The following is a 10,058-nucleotide window of genomic DNA, read 5'->3' on the forward strand; positions in this document are numbered from 1 at the left end:
TTGGTCCGAACCCGAAATGTGTTGAACTCGTAATGCACCAAGCTGGACTTTTTCACGCACAAAATGGAATGCCAATGTTAAATGTTTCATCCGTGAATGAAAAACCGGATTTGCGGAATAATGAGTCGCACTTAAATTGTCACAATAAATACTTGGAGTATGTTGTAGCTTGATATCAAGCTCTAAAAGGAGAGATTGCAGCCATAAAATTTCTGAAGTAGCAGATGCTACAGCCCGAAATTCAACTTCAGTAGATGAGGTTGCTAGACCTTGCTGCTTTTTAGAACTCCATGATAGAGGATTGCGGCCTAAATATACAATATAGCCTGTGGTTGAAACAAAATTATCTCGATCACCAGCCCAATCCGCGTCCGAATAGGCGTGCAAGCTTAATGGAGAATTGCGGTGAAGAGTAATTCCATGAGTTAAGGTGCCCTTCAAGTAGCGTAGCAATCGTTTGAGAGCAGCCCAATGCAAGTCAGTGGGCTTATGCATGTATTGTGATAACCTGTTAACAGCAAAGGCAATATCCAAACGAGTTAGTGACAAGTATTGTAAGCCACCAACTAAGGTTTGATATTTTGTTGGATTTGGCAGGGGGGTGCCATCAGTGAGAGTAAGTGGGGGATGGGTCACCATTGGAGTTGGGACTGGTTTAGCTTCAGTCATGGCAGCTCGCACAAGAAGATCTTCAATATATTTCCTCTGGCTTAAAAATAAACCATTGGCATGAGGAAGCACCTCATGCCAATGGTTTATTTTTAAGCCTGAGGAAATATATTGAAGATCTTCTTGTGTTATTTTCTTGACAAAATTTAGAGATGGATAAGATATTTCTAGAGATAGACGGAACATGTAGGACATTAGAAAAATTAAAAGATTTAGATGGGGTTGAGAGAGAGAAAGAACCAGTGTTTTGAATGGGTAGAGTAGACAGAAGAGAAACCCCCGGAGGAGGTTGCTCCAGCTCCCGCTGTTGAAGAGGCCTCTAAAACCGAAGCGGCCCCAGCAACAGCACCTACAACTACTACAACAGAGGAGCCTGCTAAAAAGGAGGAAACCCCCAAAATAGAGGAACCTAAAAAAACAGAGGAACCCAAAAAAAACAGAGGAAGTACCTGTCTCTGTTTCTGCACCTGATGCAGCGAAGAAAGAGGAGGAAGAGAAAACATTTGAAGACATCAAGGAAACAATTGTGGTTGAAGTAGCAACAACAGCAGCACCCGAACCAACCGCTGTACCCGTGGAGGAGGCACCCAAGGAGGAAGCCGAAACCGCGGCACCCGAACCACCAAAGGAGCCAGAAGAGGTCTCAATTTGGGGCATTCCTCTGCTAGCCGATGAAAGAACTGATGTAATTCTCCTGAAATTTCTCCGAGCAAGAGATTTCAGAGTAAAAGATGCTTTCACCATGATCAGAAACACTGTTCGTTGGAGGAAGGAATTCGAGGTTGATACTCTTTTAGATGAAGACCTTGGAAGTGATTATGAGAAAGTTGTTTTTACTCATGGAGTTGATAAACATGATCGCCCTGTTTGTTACAATGTGTTCGGTGAGTTTCAGAACAAGGAACTTTACCAGAGTACTTGCTCTGATACCATGTTAAATTTTGTGAATCTAAGGAGGAAGAAAAGTGAAGAAAGAGAGGGAAGCCATTAAAGTAGCTTGAGTTTTGGTCAGTAAAGAGAGATGAAGAAGAAAGAGTAAAAGAGAGGAGAGAGAAAAAGAAAGTAGTGTATTATTATTCCAAAATGAATTACAACTTAGCTTTTTATACTACTGTACTAATCATAAAGCTTAAGCTAAATGACTAATGTTCTAAAACATAACAATCTTACAACTAGTAAAGCTTAGAGCTAAACTCTATATTCCAACATTCTCCACTTGATTTGTTTTAAAAAATTTTGAATTCTAAATGTTGGAGAGATTTAATCTAACAATTCTACCAAGAAACCATTTTTCTTTGAAAAAAGCTTAAGAAAATGGGTCAAATGACTGAAATTCCGTCAAAATTGTGTGAAAATGGATCAGATGTGGCAAAAGGGTGGCTTGTTCACTATTTATTATTGTGAATAGAAGGCGAGTAGTGTGTGTCGGTAGTGCAACAGAGTTAAAGTAGAATGGAGGGAAAAGGAAGATGGATGACGTGCAACATTTCTTATAAATTAACCTTGGTAACCAAATCTCCTTACTATACTCCTTCCAATCCTTTTAATTGTTGGAATTTTTTTATAAAACAATTAAGTTAAAGTGTGAAAAAAAAAATCATAAAGAGTAATTAATTAATATACATATTAATATTTGAAAATATATTGTCAAAAAATATTTGTCACTTATTAATATTCCATGGAGTTAGTAAAGATCAGTAGCTAAGTGGAATATGACAGAAGAGTATTGAGTAATCCGTATTATTTATGTGGCTATGTCTTATGAGTTATGACTCTAATCAAGAGGGGTTTTAAATATAGGGAGTAAAAATCGTAATTAAGGGGTAGAGTTTATTATACTGTAAAAGTAACTGTAGATCGGTCATAAACGAGGTTGATATATATGTGGAGTAGTAACATCACTCCTATCCTTACATCCTTAAAGTCACGCGTCTCATTTGGACAACTTCTTTATCTCATCCCTCAAATGAGTCTCTAATTTTGGTTGAATTGGTCTATAACATGGTAATATCAAATTATCTAGTCAACATAATAAGAAAACCTCATCAACCCCTCCTTTAAATGGAAAACCAATCATGAAACACTAATATAAGCTACCGTAATTCTTTTGGTTAAATTAATCTTTTAACAAAGAGTCTCCAACTGGGTTGATTGTCTGTGAGCGATTCCGACTTTATAAAACCCTTCTCCTTACCAACCAAAAAACAAAAAAAAAAAAAAAAATGCTACTTTGTATTAAATTCGAAAATAAGTAATACTGCCTTCGTTTTTTTTAGTTGACATGTTTTAACTTTAGCATTATTTACACACTCCCAATTGACCGTATTTTGTGGTTTATACATAATGAAAAATATAGTCATGTGAGATCTTGTTAGATTTTCATCACGATATATATTTTCAAATATCAAATTTTCATAATTTTTGCTTATCGATAATTAGAGATATGAATGGTTGTTAAAGTTGTGCATTGGCAAACGTGACTAAAAAAACGTGTCAACTAAAAAGAAATTGAGGAAGTAATATATTAAGTGAGTAGTGACGAGGAGTAAAGCACCTATTACATTTGGTAAAGGCTACACATACACCCGGGCCAGATGTACACTTAAGATGTGTCATTCTATGATTGGTATTATTCATTTCTAATTCAAATGAAAATTTTAGTTTGAATTTCAAATTTTATTTCTATTTTCAAGGTATACTTAATGGTCCCAAATTCTCAACTACCTCTTTCTCTCTCCTCTCACTTTTTTTGCAGTAACTTTTTTTGCTTCCATTTTTTTTCTCTTCTGTTTCATGTTCTACTTTGTTTCTATTTTTTTTTTTTTACAGAATTTTTATGTAATTGCTTAACGAAAACTACTTTCAGATTTGCTTCAAAAAACTTTTTTTTTTTTTGCTTCAACTAAATAAATTGAATTTAGAAATGCTTAAACAAACGAATCTTTTTTTTTTTTTTTTGACAATAGCAAAGGAAACCAGCAAAATTACAACAAATCTGAGAGGGAAATCCGACACTGTCTTGCAATCTCATCCGCCCTTTGAACCTGATCTCTCTGTACTTTTAGGATCGCACAACTTTGGAAGAGGCACCCCTCTTTCCGTATATCCCTCAAAATCCAAGTTATCGAGATATCCTTACCATGATTACCCTGTAAATTGTTCAACAGAGAGACAGAGTCTGACAACAGGAGGATCCTCTGTTTACCTTTTGTCCGGGCCCATCTCATGGCTTCCAGGCAAGCCCACGCTTCACATTGAATGGCGGAAGCTGCCACCCCATATTTTCCCCTTTCATCGAGAGCATAACCTTGGGAATTACTCTTGACAGCCCACCCGATTCCTACTCTTGTTGTCCTCTTGTCCCAGGAGCCATCAACTTCCACAATAAAATCGTCAAACCCAAGCTTTTCCTTCCCTAGATGAACGTAAACAAACGAATCTATTTTACAGATTTCTTTACGTTCTTGTTTAACATGTAAATTATTGGTGTTGTATACTTTCTTCATCTTTTGCTTAAAAATTTGTTTCTTTTTTTACAAAAATTCAGTTAAATGTGCAATGTTTTGACCAACAATCTCGTTTTATGAAATTTTCTTTTGTTTAGATCTGTACTAATCTTATTTTTGCTTCATGTTGTTGATTTCTAATAAGTTTATTTTGATGTTTTTCATTAAATATTTTATTTTTAGACAAATAATAATATAATGTCATCCTAACAATGTAAATTAAAATCGATTATAATTTTTCAATAATGTTGTATTATGTAATTTGGAATATCGTTATTTCCGATGCTCCTCATTTATCCCAGATTATAAAACATGAAAGTTTTATATTTCTTCAAAATAAGATTTTATTGAATACTTGATTCTTCACAAAGGGAACACATGAAACTCCTTGATTTATCATAGTAATAGATTAGTAAAAAATACTTCTGGTTTAGAGCCAAACATTAAACTTTTTAATCCATGAAACGTTTGAAGTCTATTATTATATGATAATTGAAATTGAAATCAAACATATTCCGGGAACTAAATTTGAAGTATATTATTGACAAAACGATTGCAAGTTTGTATTTTTTATAGTAACAATATATATTTGAATAGTATTCGAACTAATATTATAGTTTGCAAATAACAGCGATGTATATTATAATTATTTGAAGAATTAATTTGTTAACATGATGAATATCCCGCAATTTTGGTTACAACTGCAACATTCAAAACGCGCTCCATGTATTTAGGTACGGAGTTCGAATCCTATGTTTGTTACAAGTGCTACTTTATTAATTTGTTTTTAAAATTTGTTTAGTTATTGTATATATTTGAATAGTATTCCCTTCATTTGTTTAGTAATATTATACTATAAACACAATAAGAGAATGTATAGGTGTAATAATAAAATGAAGAATAGTTAGAGATCTTCCTATATAAAAACAAAGCATAAAAAATATAAGTTTTATTGTGAATATGTTATTTGAAACTTTCCTTTCATTTGTATTTTGTTTCACAAAATGCCACATTTATTAATAACCTATATCTATTTTATGAATTTGATATTTTTTTTTTAACCCTCTACATTTTGATTTTAATCCTTACTTTTGGTATGCAAAAAAAATTCAAAATTAATAATTGATGTGCCTTATAATAATCAATTATCTTATATTTTTATGAAGGAGTGTGACTATTACTAGTAGTTGATGTAAAAAAAAAAAAAAAAAAAAAAAAAAAAGTAGTTAGAAATCTCCTTACAAGAAGTAAACAAAGTATCAAAAATTAGAAGTTTTATATAAATATGACTTAAAACTTTTACTTAATTTTCATTTGTATTATATATTTTGAAAAAAGGATGATAAAAACGAAAAATAGTTAGAGATTTTTTTACATAAAAACAAAGTATAAAAATATATAATTATTATTGTGAATATGTTATTTAATTGGTGCTTGAAGCAAAATTGAGTTTTGCATAATTTAACTTTGTGGTAAAATAATTGATCGAATAATTAGTCCTTATATATTACAAGATTAATTGAAGTGTTTAATAATAATCAATCATCTAATATTAATATTAAGGAATGAGATTATACTAGTAATGAAAACAATTAAAGATGTAAAAATAAGGATAATAGAGCGAAGATTAGTTAGAAATTTTCCCACAAGAAGTAACAAAGGATAATTTTTTTTTTTTTTTTTTTTTTTTACAGTTTTATTATAAACAGTTATAAACTTTAAATTCTTTTTTTTTTTGGACAAAATACTATATTTATTAGTAATCGATTACTATTTTTCGTATTCCAATAGTTATTATTTTAACCCTCCACTATATGATTTTAACCCTTTACTATTTAATTTTAGCCCTCCAACTTATAAGTTTTGTCGTTATTATTGGGTAGTTGAAGCACCATTGACTATTTCAAGAGTATCCTCTCTCTTAATTATATATTTTTTGCATAATTTGACTTTCTGGTAATACAATCGATTGAGAGTTAGTATCTATATATTACAAGATTTATAATTTAAGTGTAATAATAATCAATTATCTAACATTAATATTAATAAATGAGATCATATTACTAATGCTAATGAAGAAGGAAAAAAAGGATATTAAAATCAAGATTAGTTAGAGATCTCCTTTTTTTTTTTTACAAGAAGAAAAAGGGGTTTCATTAATAAAATATAGCCAAACGACACTTACATATAATTCCTAAGAAATCAAGAATTTCAACACAAGTACACACCTTAAAATTAAATACATCATAGATTTGATTAACAATCGCCTTAATAAAAAACTTCATTTGAAGCAATACAATCTGTGAGTTTGCACTAATTCGGCTTGAAATCCACTGATGCGTAGTCGTTTGAGTGAAAATACTCATGTGGTCCTCCGGATTCTTGTAGAGATTATGAAACTCTAGATCATCAATTTTTTCCATACAAACATAAAAAGAAAATAAACTCAAGAGAAAAATCATCATCTCAAGTATGAGATTTATTTATTGAAAGCAATTAAAGGGTTTTTGGGGGCTTACCACCGGTAAGAACACCTGAAAGCCCCTACAAAGATTCACAACCGAGACTAAGAGGAAAGAGATGGTAGAGATGGAGAGAAAAGGGAGAAGAGAGAAGGAAAACCTTCAAAAAAATTGCAAAAACCTAGCAATGAAGGCTAGGAAAACCCTCCCAAGGGAGAAACCCTAGAGGGAACAAAAAAACCCTCTCTAGGAGAAAACCTAGAGGGAACGGAAAATTGATATTAGTTAGAGATCTCCTTACAAGAAGTAAAAAAAGTATAAAAAAATTTATTGTTTAGGAAAAATTCATGGGAATAATCCCACCTTTGGGCCATTCGTTTTTAATAATCCCACCTTTGAGTTATTTTTTAATAATCCGACCTTTACCCCCCCCATTCTTTTTTATTGGTCCCAACCGGTCATGTAACCTGTTATAACAGGTTACATGACACATGGCGGCCTGTGATTGGTAAAAAAAAAATGATAATATTTAGAAAAATTTTAAAGAAAAAATAAATAAAATCAATAATTATTTACAAAACCACCACCAGCCCAAGACTTCCTCGCTGCCCCTGACATCCCTGCCCCGTGGCTCTGGTCACCAGGACCCCCAGTGACAGCGCCGGCGCCGGCGTTGGCCTGAACCCCCTCGCCTGAAGTACCAACCCGCCTTCCCACCCCAAATTGTTGATTGGTGAAGGTCGAATTATTGATTTAATGTTGTTGGGTTGCGCGAAGTTCGGCGGTTGTAGGTTGTGCTGCGAGCTGAGGTGGTTTCGTGGTGGTTAAATTGTTGATTGCAGGTGGCGGATTAGTGATTGCGGGTGGCGAATTGGTGATTGTGGGGGCTGCGATGCTTAATATGGGCGAAAATGGCAGTGCGGTGGAGATGGGTCTTGCGGCTGACGGTGATGAGGTGGAGATGGGTCTTGCGGCTGATGGTTTAGGCTAATAGGTCGGTGGTGATAGTGGTTATTTGGTGTTGCGGGTTGTGCGGTGTTGCGGGGCTGCTAAATGGTGGTTTCGTGGGATTGTGGTTGATGTGTGTTTATAGGGGTGCTGGTCGCGGCGGGGGTGGCGGGGTATTGCAGGGGTGTTCAAAGGGTAGGGGAGGGGCGTCGCTGGCGTCGGCGCAGGGGAGGGGTGTTTGGGCGCTACCGGGAATGGGGGGATCTGGGAGGTGGCCGTGGTTGGTGGTGGGAAGGGTGGTTGTGGGTGGGACTGTTAATTTATTTATTTTTTCTTCTTTGTTTCTTTAAATTTTTTTTTTTGACCAATTAAGTAATTACAAGTGTAAATTAATCAAAAAAATAAATAAATAAATTTACCTTCTCAACCGGTTTCAGGTAAAATGGGACCATTAAAAAAGAATGGGGGGTAAAGGTCGGATTATTAAAAAATAACTCAAAGATGGGATTATTAAAAACAAATGGCCCAAAGGTGGGATTATTCTCATGAATTTTTCCTATTGTTTATTTAGTAGTAGTTGATAATTATTTCTTTAAATTACAATTGTTTTTCTGACCCACCAATATTTGATTATAACCTAAAGGTGGGCAACGTGACGTGCCGGGCCGTGCCGTGCCGTGCCACCCAAAATCGCAGGCCAGCCCACGGCACGGCACGACCCACGTGCCGAGCGGGCTCGTGTCGGGCTGGCTTTGTGGGCTGCTGCCTTTGCTTCCTTTTTTTTTTATTTAATTTTTAATTGTTTATAACTTATAAGTTATAATCTTATATTATTATTTTTCTAAAATAAATTAAGTTTAATATTTATGTTTTATTATTTTTTATTTTTTATATTTAATATTTATATTTATATATTTAGTTTATACTATTACTTTATAGTTTAATGTTTATAATTTATTATATTTATTTTTGTATTATTAATTACTAATTATTATAATTTTTTTTGTTATATTAATTTACAAATTATAACTTAACGAGAAATAAAGGATAATTGGACTTTGGATGTGAATAATGCATACTTCATATTATTATTACTTGAAAAAATTGTACAATGATAATAATGATAAAAATCGTACAAGGATATTAAACAAAAATAGGATAATGATAAAAATCGTAAAATGATAATGATAAAAATCGTAAAATATACAAAAATTGTCTATTCTTCTTCTTCTTCTTATTCGTCTTCGTCTTCGTCTTCGCCTTCAAGGTCATCGGCTAGTTGCATAGATTGGGAACTAGCCGAACCCAAACGGTCGGAAGCGGAGGTTCCTTCATTGTTGTCGTTGTCGTCGTAAGAACGATCTTGTGAGCGATTTTCAGCATCTAACCAATCTTTGAAACACACGCACGTTTCAAGTGTTTTAGGTTTTAGACTTGTTCTTCTATCGTCTAAAACCCTCCCGGATGCACTGAAAGCTCGTTCGGAGGCAACGAAGGAGACTTGGATACCAAGAATGTCTCGTGCCATTGCCGCCAAAGTTGGATGCTTCGTGCTTTGTTGTTTCCACCATGCAAGGGGGTCGAGGCTGTTTATCTCATCGTCATCTATACCCTTGGTGAAGTCGTAACTCAGGTAAATTTGAAACTCCGAGACATCGCTTTGCGTTCTCCTTATTGATGTATCACCTGAAAACCTTGAAATCAAGTTCGTAGCTTGTGAAAATAAATGTTTGGCCTTTTTACTTACGTTTTTGGATGGTTGAGAAGGGCCTGAGCGAGGAACGGTGCCATATTTGGTTTCATAGACTCTAAATAAAGCAAAAAACTGATCCTTCACATTACTCTTATAGGTATCTACATTATCGTCAAGAAGCATGCACTGAAAATAAATGCCAACTAACATAAATGTATTTTCATACTTTTGCCTAGGATCTAATATGGAAGCAAAAATATAAATCAAAGGAATTTCACTATAATCTTTACGCCACTTTGTTTCCATTGCTTGATCATAATCACTTTGGTTGCGATAATTAGCGAAAAGTTGGGCGAGTAAACATGCATTTGAAAGAAAGTTTTGAGCACAAGGATTGTAAACAGTCTAGAAGAAAAACAATACATCATATTATATAATAACTGTAAAAATTGCATATATCGTTCACATTTATTCCAATCATCCTCATATATAGCATTGTTTGGAAATTTTTGGTTGTAAAAAATTGTCAACAGATTCTTGTACTCAATTGCCTTGGTTAGCATGTCATAGGTGGAATTCCACCTAGTTGGGCAATTGGTTTTGATTTTTATCGCTCTTATCTTTTATTGCTTTAGAAAACTCTTCCATTCTTGGTATCTCATGTTTGAGCTATTAATAGACATAATAGCATCTCTAATTTTGTTGTAGTATGAACCAATTGCTCTAATTTCATCCTGTACACATAAGTTAAGAACATGAAAAACACATCTAGTATGAAGT

Source organism: Chenopodium quinoa, unplaced genomic scaffold (assembly GCF_001683475.1).
Source record: "Chenopodium quinoa cultivar QQ74 unplaced genomic scaffold, ASM168347v1, whole genome shotgun sequence".
Taxonomy (NCBI): Eukaryota; Viridiplantae; Streptophyta; class Magnoliopsida; order Caryophyllales; family Amaranthaceae; genus Chenopodium; species Chenopodium quinoa.